Raw genomic sequence first — 23,586 nt, forward strand, 5'->3', positions numbered from 1 at the left:
AAATGCACACTTATTGCTCCAAAATTACAAAATAAAATTTACCTTATCTCTCCATTACAAATAAATGATTTTATCCACTCCTTATCTCTCCTAAAAATCACACTTTATCACCTTATTACTCCCAAAAATAAAAAATAATTTATCACTTGTTGAAATATCACTTAACCATATTCCACGCTGGCTCAATGCACAAACAAACGCTCAGGACACTACAGTAGCCACACCAAGAGCAGAACTCGGCCAAGAAACTTACCCATAAATATGTCAAGCTCAACCTTCAGTTATGAAGAGAAGAATTAGGCGTATAAATGATAAACTTGCCTTCTTCAGAAAAGGAATTCGGTCCTCCAAATATGAAGATCTCAACCGTTAACCAACAGGTGTAATATTCAGCCACCAAACTAATCAATTGCTGGTCTAGAATTAACAATTTTTGTCTTTAAACTTGCGAGAATAATCCAGGTTTGTAGATGATGAAATTTTCCCCTTTAAGAATAATCGAGCCTCAGCACAGCCGGCATTGTGGCACAAATGGCCCTGATGAAGGCATTTCTGAGGTTCCGTCCGATTTCATCATCTCTATGTCGCCATACATCCACAGTGGCATGTGCTGATTCCGGTGCTTCCGCTGCTTCTGAATTACATAATTTGTCATCACCAGCGAGCGCCGAGGCAGAAAAGGCCATCAGAAACGGTCCCAGAAATGACTGGACAAAACCAGAAATTCAGGCCGTGTACGACTCTCCTATCATGGACCTTCTCTTCCACGGAGCTCAGGTGCACAGACATGCCCACAAATATAGAGAGGTACAACAATGCACTCTTCTTTCTATCAAGACAGGAGGCTGTTCTGAAGATTGTGCATATTGTCTCCAGTCATCTCGATATGACACTGGGGTGAAAGGCCAAAAGCTCATGAATAAAGATGCGGTGATTGAGTCAGCAAAAAAGGCAAAAGAGGCAGGCAACACACATTTCTCCATGGGTGCTGCATGGCGGAATACCGTGGGTCGGAAGACAAACTTGAATCAAATTCTGGACTATGTGAAAGAAATCAGGGGCTTGGGAATGGAAGTATGCTGCACTTTGGGTATGTTGGAGAAGCAACAAGCTGAGGACCTCAAAAAGGCTGGCCTTACAGCTTATAACCATAACTTAGATACATCCAGGGAATTTTACCCCAGCATTATAACAACCAGGTCTTATGATGAAAAACTCTTGAATTTGTTCGTGAAGCAGGAATCAGTGTCTGCTCAGGAGGAATAATAGGACTAGGGGAACAAGTAGAAGATCGTGTTGGATTGCTACACACCTTGGAAACACTTCCTGAGCATCCAGAGAGTGTTCCTATAAATGCTTTACTGGCAGTCAAAGGCACACCTCTTGAAAATGAAAAGCCAGTTGAAATATGGGAAATGATTCACATGATAGCAACAACACGAATTGTGATGCCAAAGGCCATGGTTCGATTATCTGCTGGGCGGGTTCGTTTCTCTCTTGACGCGCAGAAGCAACATCTGTGGCTTATTCAGCGATCATATAACACCAATGATTCTCATTACCGCACCAAGCTTATTTGACATGCTTGATTATCAACCTGCTCTGATACCACATATTGAAAATGAGATTAACTCAGACAAAAGATTAAGCACACATAAAAACTACACAAAATATGGGTGGAAAAAGGCTGAAGCTTCATGCTTCTCTCTTAGAGACGACATTCACTCGAGGCTGTCTGAGCTCCTCACAGTTTCCAGATCTATTCTCCTTCACCTCGTCTACACCGGGCTACCACTAATATTACTCCACCGCAGACTTGATCGAAGCAGTTAGCATTAGATCCACGGCTAAGTCGGCGCGATTGGCCCTCCAAACCACGTGACAGCTTCACGTCAGTCATGCTTTTCAAATCAGTGTACAGGTCCCTCGGTCTGGTAGCACACGACGACTTTGCATCAGTCACGCCTTTCAAACCAGCATACAAGTCCCTCGGTCTTGTAGCTCCAATACCACATATTGAAAATGAAATAAACTCCAACAGATTACATAAAAACACATATAAAAACCAGAGACAAAATATTGGCGGAAAAAGGCTGAATCCTCATGCTTCCTCAGGTATTCTCACTCATTCTCATGCATTATTCATTCAAATAATTGAATATAGTGTTACAAATAAATAGATGAGAGATAATGTTCTCAAGATAGTGCGTGCTATCTTAGACACTTTTGGTTGAGATAATTTCTCCTTTGGTTGAGATAATTTCTCACCAGACACACACCAATATAGGAGTTACCTAAACTAACTCCTATCTTAGAGGAACAACCCAAGAGTTAGGCACAAATTCCTAACTTGGAATATTTAATTGATTTATTTATTTTGGATTTATTATTGTTTTATGAGAGAGGCTAACAGAGTCATTGGTCCTAGGGAATTCATACTCACTTAGTTGAGTTATAGAGTCATGTTATTATTTTGAAAAATGTCTTTACAGACTCTGCATGTAATCAAGGGGAGCATGGACAGCATGATGAATATCAAAGAGGGAGAATATCTTGGTCCGCCCTTTGCCCTTGATGTCAAAGGGGGAGAGTATCTTGGTGTTGTGGTTGCCATCAAGTCCAAAGGGGGAGATTGTTGGCATTATGATATAGGTGTTGTCCTTGATGGAAACTCACATAGATGACAGTTCACAGTGCAACAGGTTAACAACAAAGGATTACATATCAGACTCTAGAGATTGAAGAAAGAGAGGTATATGCTGGTTCATTTTGTCCAAGTAGCATGTACACACAGGTCCACAGAACAAAAGGAGTGTATACATATGCACACACTTTCACAGAAGGAAAAGTGTGTATGGGATAGAAAATAAAGGTTTTGGTCCAAGGTATTTGGTCTGAGGTATTGGTCCGAGGTATTTGGTCTGAGGTATTGGTCCTAAGTGGTTTTAGTCCGAGGTATTGAGAAAGGCATAAAACTATAGAAGGAGGAGAAGATCAAAGGGATACGTGTGCAAGAAATGAATATCTTATGAAGAGTGAGATCAAAATAAAATATGCATGTTATGGGTTTCTAGTGCTTTGCTTGATTTGAACTAAGGATGAACCTTAGTGGTTGATGAGGGATGATATCTAATGATGGATCAGGAGCATAAGACCTAAAATGAATTATTATTATGTGGCATGATCATGGATAGTCTAGATCTGAATGCTAGCACATGTTTTATTCTGTAAATGTTCTGATATGGATATGACTGAAGTCTAGAATAGCTGTGAATTTTTAAGTTAGTATTTGTAGATCTATACGCTTGTTTGCTTTGGTAAAAGCACGTATACACGCTGGTTTGGCACATCAAAGTAGCGTATACATTATGAAGTATGATGTTTGAAGTTGCAGTTGGTTTTGGTTGTTGATGCAGAGTTCTGGGTTCTACTCTGTATTCTAGTGATTGTGTTCTGGTGACAATGTTCTGAATGTTGAGATTGATTGATTGTGATTTTCTTTAGTGATTGGTTGTATTGCAGTGGTGATTGATTTTGAGCTTCAATGTTGCTGAGGGGTCCAGTATGAAAATTGGATGAAACGTGGCCTTTAGATTGTGGTGTTGTGTTCCATGAGTATCCAGTCTGAAAATTTATGAAACGTCATCCATGGAGGAAGAGAGAAGGTCATAGCCTTTTGTAGGCTGGCGCCTACGTACTGGTAAACATATCGACCAGTACAAGAGCTAGGGGGTTGGAGCTCCATTCTAGTCGCAGCTGGAGAATTAGTGAAGGTTGGAGCCTTATGTAGGCCAACGCCTACGCACTAGTAAATGGATTGGCTAGTACAAGAGCTAGGGGGTTGGAGCTCCCTTCCACTAGCAGATGGAAAACGAGTGAAGGTTGGAGCCTTCTGTAGGGCGGCACCTACGTATTAGTAAATGGATTGGCTAATACAAGAGCTAGGGGGTTGGAGCTCCTTTCTAGTAGCAGCTAGAAATGAGAGAAGGTTGTAGCCTTCTGCAGGTGAGTTCCTGCGTATTGGTATGAGTCTGCACTAGTACAAGATTGTAAACAAGTTTTTCTTATATTAAAAGAAGACAACAGCAGGTGGTTTTTGTCCCGCATTGGGTTTCCACCTTAAATCTTAGTGTTCATGTGTGTTGCTTATGAGTGATGGTTTATTCTTTTATTATTGCACATGGTTATTGTTTATATTGTTAATGAAGTATTGATGCACTGATTAAAGATCAACATATGATGAATTAACTGAATCATAAGTTTACTGGATATATGCTGGTTTCTTTCAAGACAATTGCATGTACATGCGAGTTACCTTCATTGAAGTAGTGTTTATAAATTTGAGTATGAAAAGAAAAATTTATTGATTTAATAATATTGATTCACTCCCCTCCTCTGAGTATTATTTCCAATAGTTGAAATAGTTTCCTAGCAGTAGGGTAATCGGGTCGAGTAAAAGGCTTACTAGAGAGTTGTACTATGACAATCATCTTGACATAAGGATTCTATTAATATAGTTCTTAAATAAAGGTGCAAGTAGGACACAAACTTTTTTTGACTCCTTCAAAGTTACACTCTTGCTTGAATATTAATTTACTAACAAAACTTCTCAAATTCTCAATACTGCAATTTATGTAGGAATTTTATGGACTAGCAAAAAGGAGTAGGTTTTCTAGTGACAAAATTCACAAATTCTCAATAGCTTTGTTTATGTAGGAATTTTATGGACTAATAGTAGGGAGTAGGGTTTTGACTGCCTTGAGGGTAAGGGAGTGCCCAATACTATAGCTCTCTAATATATATGTAGGGTCCAATAGTAGTACTAGGCCTAATTCCCTAGGGAATCAACTAAGTAGGTCTGGTTATATCCTTAGCCATACCACTAAATTATTGACGTATTATAGAGTGATCTTCCTAATTGTTGTTCTTGTTGCACTATATCAACAAGATAGTGGATTGACTTCAAGTAGCCTAGGGGACTTTTCCTATATTGTAGGGTATGTGGAAGTGAGATTTAGTATATAATTTGTCTAATGAAATGCTACATAAAGTGGTATCAACAAGGGTTACAATAGTGTCCAACTAGGTGAAACTACTTGTATTCATGTGTGTATTCTTCACATAGCATATGCTAACCCACTAAAAAACATATCACTATGTTATTTATGGATTTTGAAATATGTTTAGACTGAAAAATAATCTAAAACATTGTCTTTAAAAAATGCTTTGATGCCACTTATCATATTGCTTATTAGTAAATTAAAAGACAGAAAAAATAATAAAATTTACCTATAACTTTTTCGAGACAAAATGTTAAATCACATGCACCTATAGCTTGAAATGGTGATCAATGCTAGTCTCATTAAACTTCTTGTTAAGGAACAATTAAAGTTACAACAAGAGAATAATTTTAGAAACATATTTTTTTCTAATAGTTTTAATAAAATATTAAGAAAAGATAATTTTAATGTTAATTTTTTCCAAAAGCATGGAATTTTATACAATTAAAATATTTATTAAGAAAAGATGATTTTAATGTTCGTTTTTTGCAAAGAGCATAGAATATTATAAAATTAAAATATTTATTGAAATACATTGAAAAGTTAAGATACACATAAAATGGGTGGAGGAAAAAACACTACCTCTCTTCCTTATTCCAAAAGCTAAAAATCTAAGGAACTTGACCAGATTCGACCTAAACCTAATCTCTATGAAATTTTGAAATAAAATCTACTCCAAATTCTGTTGAAAGATAATGGAATAGTTGTGAAGACAGAAGATGATGAAAATGCAGTAAGGAATGATGCCATGCATCCGTAGCCACAGTAGTTGAAGACATTAACAGGTTTTTACATGGAGATTTTTGTGCTTTTCCAAATAGTAGTAGTTTATAGTAGTATAATGGTAGCAGTGTTGAACAATATGGATCTATCTCTAGTGTTGCATAGTCTGTTTTTGGATAGATTAGCGGAGTATTTCGTCTGGCTTGAGAAACTGATCTTCTATTACTTTTTGATGGCAGTTATATATTTTTAGGAATTCACCCGGTTTCCCTGTTGGGCGGGTGGCAATATGTATATGTACATAGTTTTCAATTTTATTAATAGAATTTTACCTTAGCTTACAAAAAAAAAAATTAATAGAATTTTACCTTAGCTTACAAAAAAATCTACTCCAAATTCATGAGAATAAGCTTTAAGCAAATTAATACACATGGGTAACTGAAACAAGAAAGCGATTTCAGGTTTGAAATATAAATCTTTTAAGAATATAAGAAAGCGATTTCAAGTTTGGAATATAAATGTTTTAAGAATATAATCTTACTTTAAAAAGTAACAATGTGATTTCATGTTTTACGTATCAATCCTTAAGAATATAATCTTGATCCACAAAATAATGCATTGTAGTAAAATGACAGGAAGGAAAGATAAGATTTCAAATTTGATATAATATATGTATATAATACTTTTATTTATTTTTTCTTATCTAAGTTATCATAAAATAATTGGATTTTCCTTAACTCAAATGAATGGGGAAAAAGTGATGGTTGCATTTTTTTAATGGGTGTCCCATCAAATTGCTTTTGTTGAAATCAAGAAGTGTTAAGTATGGATGGTCACTATTTTCATATTGGTATGTTATTATGGAAATGTTTTTGGGTAGTGATGGGTTTTCTAACGAGAATGTTGGGTTTTTCAAATATAACTTTAAGTTATTAATAGAAAAATGTATGGTTTTGACGAGATATTGTGCATTATGTTTAGAAATTAAATAAAGATATTTAACTATATAGAAATGATACATGTTTACCTTTATGAATGCGAGGGATAATTACTTAATATACAATGTAAAGAATAGGAATCCAATTAAAGTTAAGTTGACATGCTATAAAATGGCTAAATTAAAGGAACTACAAAATAGAACTGAAAACATCTAATAATTAAGAGACTAATCTTAATTAACTTTTCAACTCTTAATCTTAATTAACTTTTCATGAATTAGAGATAAATTAAAGTCATACAAATCCAAAGTAAGTATAATTAAGCTATTGTGATGTAAGGCTGAAAAAACCTATTGCAAAATAAAGATAAATCTACTTTAATTGATCTATTGTAAAGCTAAATCAAAGTAATAGAAAACAAAACTATTTCTATATGAGTTGTGTTGCCGCATAGAGGGAAGACCTAGGTCTAAAGTGAAACAACAAATAAAACCCCTCAAATATCATCATTTTTGGCATCACCTGCAAGCAAGTGAAGTCTCACCCAATGCATCTTATGAGGGACTACAAGGGCTTAGACAGTTTTGCAACAGTGAAGGAGACATGGAGCGCGTGTTGTCACTATCATTCTCAATAAATAAATAAAATATACCCCTAATTCAAGCAGTGACTTAATTATTAACATAGAACAACAAAGAGAACACAAATATATCGAATCATTCACAACATAATGTGCAACAATAACCAATGAACCAAACAACTATTTGTATTTCTTCATAAAATCCTTCATTACATTGCAACTGTCACGGCTCACCAACCTAGTCCATCAAGTTACAAGGTGGCACATACATTCAATCTCTAAGTCTACCTTCATCTATGCATAAAACATGACCCATTATTACATCACAACTTTATTTATTTATATTTTTACAATATGGCACAAAGATGATAAAAACCTACTTTTACCATGGGCAATTCTTATTACTATGGGTAAAAACCTAAAAAATATCATAAATCCTTTCCTACATTCCATGCTTTGGCCTTTAGCCAACTCTTGTGTGGAATCCTTTTACGCAGTGCTCCTTTGTGTAGATCCCAAAATCCCTCCTCAAAACCTTGCTCCAATAGGCCCTGAATAGTCACTTGTGGCTCATCCTAAGTCACTTGTGGCTTGTCCTGAGCCACTCAATCTACTTGTCGATCTATTGAGGGCACTATTTTCTTTGCCTTGGAAATGAGTGCCTCCAATAATTAGGCTACTGTAGTGACCTTTGTTTAGATGTCCTCTATTTGTCGAAAGATCTTGTCTGCTAATTGTGTTGTCATGGGGGCCCTCAACGTTTCTTCATTGTCCTAGATTTCTTGCTTGATTGTACCAATTTCCTCAATGACTGTGAATGCCTCTTCCTACAAACTATTGTGATAAATGTTGTTACTCTATCCTCATATGATTCATGTGTTTAACTAGTTGCACTTTTTCCTTCATGGCATCCCAATGCTCATCAGACTGCAAAGTATCTTGGAGCTTGTGGAATTTTCCCTGTGCAGTTTGGGTTTTTTGTTCTATATTGTTAAGTTCTATAGTTTTCAATGATGTTATCCATATTTATTGTCCCTTCTCAGTCAACTCGCAACATTCTTCATCCAGTTTTTTCAGTTACTCAACAAGTGTTGTGACCGTCTACTGCTTTTATTAACACTCTTGCTCGTATGGTGTGGTGGCGGGTTTTGTTTGTGACTCCATCAATACGAACTTTTCGTTAGTTATTTTATGGTATTTACAATATTTGAGAGTTTCCCTTATGTCGACATATCTACCTCCATGGGTTCCTGTAGGAGATTATTGTAAATCTCCTCATTTCTTTCCTGAGTGTTTGTTCTCTCTATTCCACTTTCTCCCTCTCAATAATTAGCTACATTGTTTCTACCTTTAGTGTGTCATGCACGATGGTAAACTTTGTCAGTTCCATCATTGATGTCATGACATGGATTTGTATATTTTGGACAATACTATACTGTATCTAATGTAGATTGTCATGTGTCAGTTGTGACAAAATCAATTCTAGATGGCTTAGCTCTTATGATTGCTTCTACATTGCGTCCGTTGGAAATGTTGTCACCCTTGGTGATATCTGAACGACATTTTGTTTCTCTGTTGTTGATAGAGCTAACTGTAGTTTAATTGTGCTAGGGGAACTCCTTGTTGGTGCCCGTTCCATTCCCCTTGACTACATCAAAGTCAATTTGCTAGTTTTTAGTAGTTGTTGTAGTCGTTTCCAAATGTTCTTATGTTAACACTCCTTGAGCGATGTCCTTTAAATATTCCCCAATTATTTCTAAATGATCATTTGTTAGTGACGTATCCTGTGTGTATGCTAGTTTAGTGGCTTTTTTCTTTGGCTACACCTGATAGGTACCTTCTTCCCTTGTTTGTTTCTACTTCTGCTTCTCTCCACCCTGTGTGCTATCTTCCTCTTATGCATCCATCTCACTATTCCCTTATTCAATTTGTGGTATGAAAATTGAGGGTTCCTCCTTGGGGATCCTCCATTTTGCATCCCAGTCATTAATAATATTGTTGACTTCATCCGTCATCAGCATATAATGATTTGGAAACCATCAATGTGTTGGATCCCTCTTCGATTGTATCGACATGTAGTGTGAAATTGCTTTGAAGCGCGTTATCGGGTTCTATACTTCAACAATCTGGGGTGGTATGCACAAGATGCACTCAATTATGTGCCAGATTGTTTCCGCATACACATACACATAAAATGCGTTATTATTATCTACTTTTTGTTTTTTATCTATGGTATGCCATAGGGAGACATATCGAGATGCCATGATCGATTTCTCCTCTGTAGAAGGGAACTGTGTCTGTTCCTTGAACCCTTTATGTTGGTTATTAGTATAAAGGATATCTATCTGAGTTGCATGGACACTTTCAACCCAAGATTGAGGTTGAGAAAATAAAAAAATTGCAATATGTTACAAATAGAGGCAGGAGAATCCAAGAGGGAGGATGATATGGATTGGATCATTATATTATTTTTCATCCATATTAATGCTTTTAGAGTGGAAAAATTGGAGGAATCAACTCAAAAGACCATTTTTACTAATGGGTACCAGTTTGGCGAAATAAGGTTTAAACCTTTCAGAGGTAGTTTGAGGCATTTAGTGAATTGTTTTGGGGTCCAAAATATATTTCTTATGCCATACACCCTAGAGCTGTTCTACACTCAAATACCTTTTTAGTAAAGCAAATATTTCAAATCAAGTTCATATGCAAAATTTATGCCACCTGGAAGTTGACCTTCCTATTTTGTCTGTTTTGATTCGAGAATATGCCACATCAACCCCATTACTCATGGGAAATGGGCTAGCCATGTGACCGTGATGAATAAGACTATATAAGATTCAATTTGTAACTCATATTTAAGGTTGATCAAGTTTTGTTATTACAGTCCCACTAGGAGGAATAGGGGTTCAATTCTATTTTAGTGCATTTTGTTCCATATTAGAGAAGAGTAGCTAAGATTGGATAGAAAGAGGGAAAAAAAGAGAGGATTTGTGTTTGGTAAGAACCCATGGGTCACATGTCTCACTCCTTTGTATTTTCACCATTTCCATGTAGAGAAAGAGAGAGCAAAGTAGTCTCACCTTCCAACTATTTCTCCCAAAAGGGTTTCCCTTATTATATATAGTGTTATTGTGTTTTTGTGAGTGTTTGTTCTATTTGTTCTCTATTTTCTGATTCTTTTTTAATATATTTCATACATAAGAAGAAAAACGACTTAATAAATCCATAAAATCTAAGGAAAAATTAACACTCATAATATAGATTTCGTATTTTAGTAATTTTTTTTATCATATTTGTTGTGAAAATTTTTCGAGTGGGATATCCACAATAGTTTATGGATTAGAGAGGAATGAGAATCCAAGAGGGTTATAAATTATGAGAAGGATCACATTAAAAAGGGATGGTAGGTGCATTAGAACCCTTTATGATCTCAAAAGAAGAATGGAACTAGCATGTGTTTGAGAACAAGGACAAGTTACTAATAATCAAGCGGAACCCTATACACTTTTATGAGGTCATATTTTGCCTAAAGAAGCTAAGATCAGATCCTTGATAGTTTTTGGTGATTCTAGTGTGGTTATTAAAGTGATGATAGGTAAACCAAATCCTTAAAATATAAAACTTGTAGTGATCATTTCTTGATCCAAAAAGGTCGCAAACACTCATGTAGAAATTCCATTTTAACATGTGATGCATGTTCTGAACTTAGAAGTTGATCACTATGCAAATAAATCCATTTCTCTAGGCATCAAGGAACATGAGAAAAATTGCGGGAGATAATCTTGAAATATTCCTTAATGTGTTCAAGCATGGAAAGTACATGCAAACATTTGTTAAATCTTTCTTGAATCTTCATTAGACATATCAAACATTTTGCAAAGGGATGGGACTTACAAGAACAATTTTTCACTACTTTAGAATGTGACCTCTAACCATGACTCCACCTCTTGAATGGGATCCCAATATTATTTTCTAACATTGTAGGATAATGCATAATTAGGATTGGGAGTTTAATAGAATTTGAATTATAGATTTCAAGGTGATATTCGACCTCTAAATAAGATCTATCTTAACCTTTAGATCACTTTTCTAGAAATCTGGTTATTTTACTCTATATTTGAGAGACATTCAAATGGATTTGGTCCAGGTTCTTGGGCTAGTATTTTTAAATTTTGCATTTGTAGCTTGCTTTTAGTTTTAGCATCTATAAGTTTGCTCAATCAAAGGTGTTTTTGGCCTTTGGTTCATTTTTTCCCAGCATTGAATTTCCTACGTTTTTGTTTTTATCTTTTCTATCTCTATGTGTTTATCCTTTGGAATTTTATTTGTTGGGAAAAATGTGGGAATTTATCAGTCAAGGGACTGAATAAAAGATTTAATATTCAAAGGAATAATAAGAGACTTGTATCTTCTTTGTTAATTATGTTGGTCAAAGAATATTTCTCTAGCCTTGATTTCTTTAATTTGGTTAAGCTTGTAGGGAATTATGACTTTAGATTAATAATTATGGAAAATAGAGATGTATTAAAATTTAGGAGAACCTTGAGAAGACATAAGGAATACGTCTTATAAAATAGAATTTATTTCCTATTAGTGAAATCCAAAGTGCTTAAGAGTAAGCATAATTATGCTACTTAGCATACAACTATTATGAATTTATTGGTCCAATAAAGATTGAAGATTAACATCTTGGAGTACGAATGCAACATGTTAAAAGAACTCAATTTTTATCCTTTGCATGGACTCTCTCTCTTCAAATTCAAACAATAAGGTATTTTTCAACTCTGCACTAGTAGAATTAAAGGAAGAAGAGATAGTTCATGAATTGAATATTTTTCAAAATACTAAAATAGTTAACTTGTTATTGTCATGTTTATTAGTATTTAGTTATATAGTTTGTTTTTTAGTGGTTATTGAATGCCCCTATGCAAATAAGATTTTTTTTTAATGGTTTTAGTAGGTTGTTGGATGAAAGCTAGATTAGCTCCTAATTTACTGTGTCATTCACATATTCTCTCAACTAGTTATGTTGATGATAAACTGGTGTGTCTAACTTGAGGCATAATCTTCATGTATTTATATGTTTACAATTACATTTATATAGAGAATGATGAAAATGTGTTACAAATATATTTGGGCACATCAAATCCCAACATCCATATCAATGTTTTAGGGCTCATCAAACCCTAATTTCAAATAGCTTCATGCCCTAAACAAGTCACCCCTTTGAATGCCTCCTTCCCAGACAATTTCATGACTTGAAGACATCCAGAAATAGCCTCTAGAGGGACCAACGCAGGTAAGCCCTTGTAAAGGTGTGCTACAGAGCAGTTGAGTCCACTGCCAAGGTGCTCTGCAGAGCACTTAGACTTCCTTTCACCTGCGCTGGGCAAGGATGAGCGAAATTCACATAGGGTTTGGGGAATATTTTTATCTTTTGGAGTCATCTAGAAGGTTCCCTCACTTATCAACTCCTATGAGCTCGAAAATGGATGAGGAATGAGTTAAGGTGCATCTTATCCTCTCATCCCTTCCTCCATGGAACTAATTCTAAGTATGGAAGGCCATTCAATGCCACCATTTATGACAAAACCTCCTTCATCTTCCTATAAATTGACCACTCATCTAAGTGATTAGGGGCTGGATTATGTTGAATGGTAAGGAGATAATGCTGCTATGAGATTTGGCTTTGAAGCGAGTATTGTAATGCTGCAAGTTTATCATGCTTTTGATGTGATGTGGATGGGATCCAAGCTGGAGGAATGGATTTGAATCAGACACCAATGGTTGTAGTTCCTTCTTCTATCTAATAAAGTGTTTGAACCTTTTTCATATATGTTTGTATCGTTTCATAATGCTTATATGTGTGAACTGTATCTAATTCCTTTCACTTATATTCGATAGATCATGTGCTTTGATCGATTCTTTGTTTTCTGTTGTGTTTACAGGGTACTTCTCAAGCATATCAAATATGGGAAGGAGTGACAAGATCAATACAAGGGAGATGAGAGGAAAGAGGTACTCCAAGTAGGTCTTCTTATCCTCTCATCTTATCTATTGCTTATAGGAAAATTCTAAAACACTTTAAACTATTGTTCTATATACAACTACTTATCTAGGGAATTAGTATTTATCTGTAGATACCAAATTCTCCAAAACAAATTGGTGACCATACTAGGGAATATCCTCTTTCCTAGTAGCTTATCCACCTCCTAAGACATCCTTGTAGACCTTATTTTTGTTCATAGATTGTAATTCAGCTCTTTACATTGAAAAATTTGTCAAAACTGTGTCAAATTGCCTCTTGAAATGGCTTACTGTCACCAACACAGGCTTGTGAGAGACACAGTGCACTGCAGAGCACCCTTGGCTTAGGGACAGTGCTTTGAAGCACACTGTCTTCCACTCTGGGCTGTGCTGATCCTCCTAGGGTTAGTTTCCCACCTTTGGAAAGTGTTTTTGCCAACTTTTCTCTGTTTGTTTGTTTGCTGATTGATCAATGAATGTTATGTCTCAGAAAATAAGTTTCTATCTCCTGGTCTAGCCCAACTTTGATTTGATTGATTAATGTTTCTTAATGTTTTCTTTGTCATTATCAATCAATAGTCAAAGTTAGAATATAGTTGATTAATCTTCATTCGAAATAAAGTGTCGTAAAGTCTTCTCTTCCTTCGAATTAGAACTGTCGTAAAAGTCTTCGTTCTTATGAAAGATTGATTAATTGTATGTGCATATTTCTTTTTGTTCATGTTCACATTAAGAAAATCGAAAATAAATACATGCATGTTTCATTGAAAAAGTTTGTGTGTGCTCATAGGAATAGTGTAGGGAAATTGCATTAGATTGTGCTCTTTGCTCTTTGATCGAAAGAAATCTGATTTCTCTACCCCTAAGTAGCTAGGATTTTCATCGTTAAATTGAATGGAAAGAATGCTTATCATGATAGTTTCATTCCTAGGAATTTCATAATACATCACGTGGTGAAATTGAAATTGAAATTCCTAAGCAAGATCATCTTAAAATTAACATCAATTTACCTAATGGAGCATTGCCATTAATGAGAAAATTTAGTGGTTCTAGGCTAGAGACATGTTCCGATGTTGTAAAACAAAGCAACTATCGCTAACGTTTTTGCAATACATCCCGAGTGCAATACCTCATTCCACGTAGGTGAGCATATCATATCTCATACTTGTACCTTCGGGTATATAGGGCGGTGTTACAGTATGTAAAGTATATGGGAATGCTCTCACTGTGTGGTTTTGCATTAGACAATGCTTATACGGACTGGGCCTCCACGTACCTTCGATTATATATGGGAGGACAACTCTAGGTTGCTATCCATCCTTAAGTAACCGAGTCGGCTGCCTTGTACACTGTGATACACTAAACACAACATTCGAGGAGATTTCCTGCCCGTACTTCTTGGTTCGCTAGGAGGTATTCTGAAGTTCACAGTTGCTTAGTAAACCTTTTGCCTAGTATAACCTTTTTTGTTTATTTCTTTTTTGATAGTAATATTAATCAAAAATCTTGGAGGAACATCAACCCTTACCCCGTCGTTCACGGAGAACATCAAGTAAACTGCCTTTGCCGCCCGAAGCTACACCTATTCGATCAAAGCGATCTCACTTAACTGAGTCAAGTACATCAAAGACTCCTAGTTCTTCATCTGAATTACCTGAATCATCTATTTCGGTAAGTACTAAGACTCCAGTTACTCCAACCATTTCTAGTACATTCGTTTCTGAAGGAGAAGTTTCACAATTACCTGAGGACATTAGCACTGATCCTACTGAAACAGTAACCGAGGTTGTTCAACAACAAGTTGATTCTCAACTTGAGGTTGCTCAACAAGAAATTACTTCTGAACCTGAATCAGTTCAACCAGAAGTTAATCCAGAACCTACCCCAGTTCAAATAGAAGTTACATCTGAACCTAAAGTTGTTCAGGAACCTCTCTCTGAAACTGTTGTTCATTTACCTGAACATCTAGACTTCAAATTTGAACATTCAGAAGTTGTTACTTTACCGGAAGATGATCAACCGGTTACCCCTCAGATATCCATAACTACTTAAACTTCAAATTTATCAACACCAGAAATATTTTACGGACCAGACAGTGAAGTTCTTCCACCTGGTTTAATTGTTGTTGAGGAAGAGTTGGAAGAAGATTCTACACGTGGAACCCCATTCCACTTTGGAGCTAGGCTTTATCTTTACCCTCATACTCCTCATTTTACTGCTCCATTTGATCCTGCTTATTTTCAAGTACCCATCGATTCTTTAGGACAACTTTTGGGTCAGTTAACTATAGCTGAACAACTATCAACATCCCAAATTGTATCATTTGATGTAGCTGCGGCAGAATATTCTGTTGCAACCTCTTTAATGTTTTCTACGACACCTAAGTTGCACCTATATGGTGAATCATCTGTCCCGGTTGGTTACCAATATTTATCTGGAACCCACTCAGAGATTGCTTCTACACCATGGTCATCACCCATGTCCTCAACCAGAATTCTACCTGGTTCTTCTCTAACAGGAACTCAATAGTTTGATCCTACATATCAATATCAAGCTGGGCAATACGGTCAACAAAGACCTACGTATCCATTAAATACTGGATTGCCACCATATGGAGAACAATATGCTTATTCACCATATCCTCCTTATTCCGAAGGATCGTCATATGGTAATATCTCGCAGTATTCAAGTCAACCTAGAATTAGACTTTGTCAATGGAAACCAACAATGGCAGTTCAACCAAGGCTTGTGTATCCAATGCAACCAATGCAAACTGTGTCAACTATTCCTACTACACCTATTGTTAGTAATGTACCACAGTCACAAGTTCAAACTGTTGTATCTCAACCAGTACAAACTAGTCCTTCTACCTTGCAACCACAAGTTTCAGGTCAAGAAGTTCAAGTTTCTCAGGTTGTTGTACAACAAGCACTTGTTTCTGGGGTTCAACAGCAACCTCAGGTTAGTATACCCTTATCTTGACGAACCCAAGCTTACACTAGTATAGATTATTCACAACCTGGCCAACCTTTCATTGTTGGGCAACAACAACTGTTGAATAAACAACAGTTGTACCAAAAACAACAACAATTGATTCAACAACCATGGCAACCTCAATTTCAACAACCCCAATTCCAGAAATTCTAACCCTAATTTGGACTTGCCCAACAAGCTCAACCTGGGTTTGGACAAAATCAAGCTTACCAAGGTCCTGGTCAGCAAGGCTTTGTAGGTTATGGACAACGACAAATTCAAACTGGTTATCAACAACCACCTTATGCTGGGATTGTTCAACAATAACTCTACCCAGGTTATCAAATGCAGATACCCTATGTTGGTATGCAAAGACCTATTGCTCAGGTAATTCCATCATATCCTGGGTATGCTCAACCTGACTTGAATTGACAATTTCCATTTGTAACAACTTTAGAATTACCAGACTTAAATCGGCTCACTAATGATCCAATCTTATATGCACCTTGGTGGCCGATAATTCCACATAAGTTATCATCTGACATTCCGAAATTCAATGGAAATCTCAAAGAAGACCCATCAAATCATGTCATGAACTTTCATTTGTGGTGTTCATCAAACTCCTTAAATGATGATTCGGTTAGACTCCATCTTTTCCAAAGAACACTTACTGGTCCGGCTGCTAAATGGTACATCGAGTTACCAAGAGCTTATTTCAACAACTTTACGACTTTAGCCATTACATTTCTGACCCAATTCCAGTTACCTATCAGATACGAGACTGGAATGGAACTCCTAACCAACTTTAAATAGACTATTGCTACCCATATATTAGATCATATTCATGAGTGGCAGCATCATCATCGAATGGTTAAGACATATGTTCCCGATCATCTTTTAGCTGAGTGGTTCATAAAATCCTCGTTGCCATCAATCATTGAGGATGTGGAAAAATGTGGAGTTGTCACGGAAGAGAAAGTAATTGCTCATTCCCAATACTTGGATTTGATTTACAGACAATCCATCACACTCTACGACAAAATAACCAATGCACCCCGACCAACTTTCGCTATTCCTCCTCCTCCACAGTCGAGTAAGGACTCTCATCTTGATGATGGTGTGATTGGTTCTTCGAGCATGCAAACGGGAGGAAGACCATATAGTCAAAATCTTTCCATTACCAATCAAACTACCAATGCATCAGACAATACTCTTGCTTCCAAAATTAATGTCGTGTCATCTGACAAAGGCAAAAATCAAAAGAAACTAGGAGGCAAGAAAAAGGGGAAAAAACAAGAAGAAATAAGATAATTCCCTCAAGAGAAATCATCTGATTCCTTTACTTCGACAAGGAAACCTTGTTATCCATGTCTAATCTGTAATGACGAGCATTTTACAAGAGATTGTCCACACCACTCAGAGGTCTCTAAAATTTTAAAGACTTCAAATACATCTGCAGTGTTGACTAATACGTTTCCAAACCTGGAGACACATTTGGTTGCAACAGACTGTGCTTCCACATACTAAGTACTTATGTTATCCATCACAAAGCCACAAAATGAAGTTTTGGTGTCAACAAGAAACAAAGATTATGGAAATCCACCGTCATCGTCGAATAATCAGGCCACTGATCAACCTAATCCTTCGACTTCGACTTCATATGAAAATATTCCACCTATTGTGCTAGAATTGACAATAAAACCATCGAAGAGAGTTGTTCATAAATCAGCATTTAACCCTTGGGCTCGAGCAGCTCAGAACTATAACATAGTGGAAGACCTTTCTCAATCACCTTCTGCTATGTCGACACTTGAGGTGTTACAAAATTGTCCCTCCCAGAAGCAGGCTTTACTGTTAGCAATAGGCGGAGTAGATCCTACGGATTCCGATCTTGTGGTTTTTAACCATACGGGATATACACAGTTTCCAGTGCAGTTAGCTTTCCTAATTCAGTAAAAGCTCTCAATAAGAATGTTCACCAAACTATTATTGATGAGGGGGCATCTACTTGCATTATGTCAATGAGTGGCTGGAAATCACTTGGTTCGCTGTCGTTGTCACGATCACCAACTACGTTAAAAGCTTTTGACGGAAGAACATATACTCCTTGTGGAATTTTGAGTAACCTGCAAATCGAACTAGGAGGCAAAATTTTGGCATTATGATTCAGGTTTGGCACTATGGCACAGGTGTTGTACTTGATGGAAACTAAATCAAGTGGCAAATCTCTGTTCAGGCTCTCAAAATCATAGAAAAAGAGATACCCGCAGGTGAGCCTAAGAAAAGCAGCGGACCCGCAGGTGCCCCAAAGAAGAAGTGCGGGCATACCCGCAGGTTCTCTGAACAAAAGGTGCGGGCATAAAATTCACTCACTTCAATGCAGAGAAGCACACATACGTGGGAAATTTTATGATTGGTCCATGGTATCTAGTTCGACGTGTTTGATCCTATGGTTTTGGTCCGTGGTATAGCATCTAAAATATTGAACCCCGGTTTTTGGGTCCCTTGTATTGGTTTTCTATGGTTTTGGTCCATGGTTTGAGTAAGGGCTTGCTTATAAAAAGGAAAGGAGATCATTTGGCTAGACACTTGTGAATATTGAATATCTTAAGATCTGAAATTTTGGGTGAACGGTTTGAAAAGCTAGATCTAAATCAAGGTGAAAACTGTGAATTGTAAGGCGGATCTATTGATAGGTCATGATCTCTTTGGCGCATGATCAGATCTGTGGATCTGACAGTCTGTGGCACATTGGAGGACTGATAATTTGGGTCTATTCGGAGGTCTGCAGGCGATCCTCAGCGCAGGTGCGGAGGTACGCAGTGCAGCAGAAGGTGCACGTGCGGAGGTACGCAGTGCAGCAGAAGGCGCAAGTGTGGAGGTACACAGCGCAACCGAAGGCGCAGTGTGGAGGTACGCAGCGCAGCAGAAGGCGCAGGTGCGGAGGTATGAAGCACAACAGAAGGCGCAGTTACGGAGGTACGCAATGCAACAAAAGGCGCAGGTGTGGAGGTACGCAAGGAAGAAGACAGATCAGGTGCGGAGGTGCGCTGTTGGGTAGACAGTGTAGGTGCGGAGCTCCGCAGTGTAGACACATAAGAACTGCGGATATTCGTAGGTTTCTATTGGTGAAGTTGTGGACTTTTCTTGAAATATTTGTTGGTTTCCTTTTGTCTATTGCTGTAGAGTTCTGGGTTTAGATTACTGGTATTGCTTTTCTGGTTACTGCATTCTAAGAAGTTATTTGGTTGATTCATTGGGTGATTGTAAAAGGAGATTGGTTGATTCACATGTACTTGATGATTATTTGATGTTCATGGATCCAGTTTGAAAATTTATGAAAAGTGGTCCTTGGAAGAAAAGAAGTAGGTCAACACCTAAGTACTAGTAGCTCAGCTAGTAAAAGAGCTAAGGGGGTTGTAGCTCCCTTCCAGGAGAGTCTGGAAAATGAGAGAGGGTTGTAGCTCTTTGCAGGTTGCAGCCTGCATACTGGTAAATGATTGCACCAGTACAGAATCATTGTAAAAAGAAGTTTCTAATTGAAAGAAGATAGAGACATATTGCAGCAGGTGGTTTTCACCCACATTGGGTTTCCACCTTATATCTGGTGTTCTTTGGTGTGACTATCTGTTTTTTCTTGTTCATTATTATACGGTACTGACATACAAATTAATGATCAACATCTGAAGAATAAATTAAAGTATAAATCTGGAAGGTATATTGAAAAGATTTTGATAATACTGATTCACCCCCCTCCTCTCAGTATTATTTTCAACAATTGGAATCAGAGAAGATCCTTCAGAAGAAGCTTGATCGCTTGAAGGAAGATCTATCATCATGAGCAACTACGAGATAGAAGCATCGATTAGGCCACCGATTTTGATGGGACAAACTTCGTATACTGGAAGGTAAGAGTCACTGCATATCTTCAATCTCTTAGTACAGAAGTCTAGGATATCATAGATACATGGTACGCTTTTCCATCAGCAACACCTACAGATCCGGCTAGTAAGAAGCAATATGAAACAAATGCAAAGGCTCTTAATACTCTATTAGGATGTCTATCTTAATCAAAATTCATCAAGGTTATGCAGTATAAATCCACAAAAGAAATATGGGACAAGATTTTTCTGAGCTATGAAGGATATGAACAGGTAAAACGAGCAAAACTTCAAACCCTCAGAGTTCAGTATGAAAATCTCAGAATGTACAATGATGAAAGTGTGGCTAACTATTTCCTTCATGTAGATGAGATTGTTAATTTTATAAAAAACTTGGGTGAAGAAGTAAAAGAGGCTGTTGTGGTTGAAAAGGTTCTAAGATCCTTATCCCCTAAATTTGAATCTAAAGTTTCTGCTATAGAAGAAAAGGAGAATCTACGAAACCTCACTATGTCACAGCTGCACGGAATTCTGACCGCTTACGAAATGAGGAAAGGAGGACCATCAGACAGAAGAGAAGCTGCATTCAAGGCTTCAGGCAAAGATTACTATGAGTCAGGACATCTATCAGAAGAAGACGAAGAATCAAATTTTGTCAAGAATCTTCAACGGGGTGCTGGAAGATTCAAAGGTAAGTTACCTTTCAAATGCTTTTCTTGTGGAAGAGTCGGTCGCTATGCTGCAAAGTGTCCACATAAAGACAAGTTTGATAAAGGTAAGGAACCTGTCAGATGGAACAAGAAACATAATGCAACTAAGAAAAGTTACTACACTCATAAAGACAGTGATGGACTTTCAAATAGTGACGAAGATGAACAAGGTAACAATTATAGACTCTTAATGGCTTTTGAAGATGATGATTTTGTGGATGCTATAGATGAAGAAGGTCTTTATGAAGAGATTTCTAGACTCAAAATATGTTTAGAAGAGAAGAATGTGATCATTGATACTCTTCAATTCCAACTTGCTGAAAAGGAAAAACTTCATGAAAAGTTAGAATGTGAAATTGTTGGTCTTAGAAAAGAAATTGAGAAAACAAAAGCTCTTAATCTTAGATTTGTTAAAGGATCTGAAACTCTAGATGAGATTATCAATGTACAACGTTCTCCACTAATCAAGACAGGTCTGGGATATAATGAAGAAGCATCTCAAGCACAGCAACCATCCACCTCCAAAAGTTATCTTAATGTAGCAAGGAGGAGTGATCCAAGGTCAAATAGAAATCATCAGGTAAATCAGGGACAATTTACCTCAAGAATGAACAGAGACTACCAGGTAAATCAGGGGCAATCCACCTTAAGGATGAACAGAAGCTACAACCAGCCATAGGTAAAATCTTCACAATTTTCCTCAAGAATGGATGTCAGTAGAAACTACAATCAATTGGTTGATAGATTTGATAATCGCGGGAGTTTATTCAATGACCAATGTTTTTCTTGTCATAACTTTGGTCACAAAGGAGCTCAATGTGTTGCCTATAAGACAATCATGACTAGAGAAGCTCAAAAACAAAGGAGCATGACTGGGATCGTGAAAAGAACCTAGAATAACTTTTCTGCTCTTGAAAATGAAATAGAATGCTCTATTTGTAACAACTTTGGTCATGAAGATTCTGAATGCAGGAGAAGGTTTCAACATACAACTCAGAAGGAGCAAGCCTCAAGTGTCAAAACATGGAGAATGAAGGAACCACAATCAAAGAGATGTGGTATAGCTTTATATGCAGAAGGGCAAGAAAATCAATGGTACATTGATAGTGGTTGTTTGAAACACATGACGGGTGATAAGGAAAAACTCCAGTCATATAGTGCCTTAGAGAAGGAGAAGAAGGTCTCTTTTGGAAATGACACCCCTGCGCTCATAAAAGGTAAAGGTTCTGTTCAGTTGAAAGAAAAGGTCAAAGATAGAAATGTTATGTATGTTGATGGGTTAAAACATAATTTGTTGAGTGTCAGTCAGATGTGTGATCAAGGAACGGAGGTAATATTTCGATCAAATGGATGTAGTGTTCGTGATCTTGATACAGGAAAAACAGTGATCAAAGGCATAAGGACTCCAAATAATTTATACATATTCAAAGAAGGACAACATCAATGCTATCTAAGCAAGAACGATGAACACTGGTTATGGCACAGAAGATTGGGGCATCTTAGCTTCTCACAGATAAGGAAAGCATGTAAATACCAGGCAGTTCGTGGTCTTCCAGACATCAGAATTCCAGACAATACAATTTGCAAATCATGTCAGTTTGGTAAGCAAACCAGAACTAACTTCCCTGATAAGGAAGGATCAGCTAGCAGGCCTCTTGAACTTGTCCATACTAATGTATGTGGTCCATCTAGGAAACGGTCACCTCGAGGAGAAGAATATTTCATATTATTCATTGACGACTTTTCCAGGATGTGTTGGATAGGACTTATGAAGCACAAAGATGAAGCCTTTGAAAAGTTCAAATCATTCAAAGCCTTGGTGGAGAACGAATCAGATCACAAAATCAAATGCCTCAGGTCTGATAGAGGTGGGGAGTTTACCTCGAATGAATTTTTCGACTTTTGTGAAGAACATGGAATAAGAAGGGAATTCTCTACAGCTAGGACTCCTCAACAAAATGGAGTGGTAGAAAGGATGAACAGAACGGTTCAAAAAATGGCTTGTGCTATGCTTGATGAGTCTGGAACTCCCGCAACCTTCTTGGGTGAAGTCGCATTTGCTGCAATTGTTATTGTCAACAAGACAAATATTCGGGTGAACAGCACTCAAACTCCTCATGAGATATGGTATGGTGAGACTCCTTCGGTAAAACATTTCAAAATTTTTGGAAGAAAATGCTATATTAAAAATAATGATGAAAATCTTGGCAAGTTTGAACCTAGAGCAGATGAAGGCATTCTCCTTGGTTATTCTCCTCACAGTAAAGCATACAAATGTTACAATAAAAGGCTTGGAAGGATCGTCGACAGCATCGATGTAGTGGTGGATGAAAAAGAAAACACTCCCAGACAGGTAAGATCTGAAGACTTCGAAGATGATGAGGACTATCCATCACCATCAAATCAGATTCATGATGAAGAAGAAACCCATGAGGCACCAGAGGAACAGATAAGGATAGAAGAAAAGACTCCATCCAGGTATGTTCAAAAGAATCATCCAGAATCTCAAATTTTGGGGTAAAAGGAGGTAGGCATACAAACAAGAAGAACAATTACAGAAGCTTCAAGCTATTTGGCATTACTCTCCTCCACTGAACCACAAAATGTAAGAGAGGCATGCAAATATGAATGCTGGGTTAAGGCAATGGATGAAGAACTTGAGTAGATCAAAAAGAACAACACTTGGGAGTTGGT

At 37.1% G+C, this 23,586-nt stretch overlaps 1 pseudogene; it reads left to right on the top strand.

Moving 5' to 3' along the window:
- Positions 1–503: 503 nt before the first annotated feature.
- On the top strand, positions 504–1,580 carry LOC149197336 (biotin synthase, mitochondrial pseudogene; annotated as a pseudogene).
- The last annotated feature ends 22,006 nt before the right edge of the window (positions 1,581–23,586 follow it).

The sequence above is a fragment of the Pinus tabuliformis genome, chromosome 2_2, assembly GCF_031772625.1.
Source record: "Pinus tabuliformis cultivar Carrire ecotype Pingquan chromosome 2_2, CPIR1, whole genome shotgun sequence".
In the NCBI taxonomy this organism is placed as follows: domain Eukaryota; kingdom Viridiplantae; phylum Streptophyta; class Pinopsida; order Pinales; family Pinaceae; genus Pinus; species Pinus tabuliformis.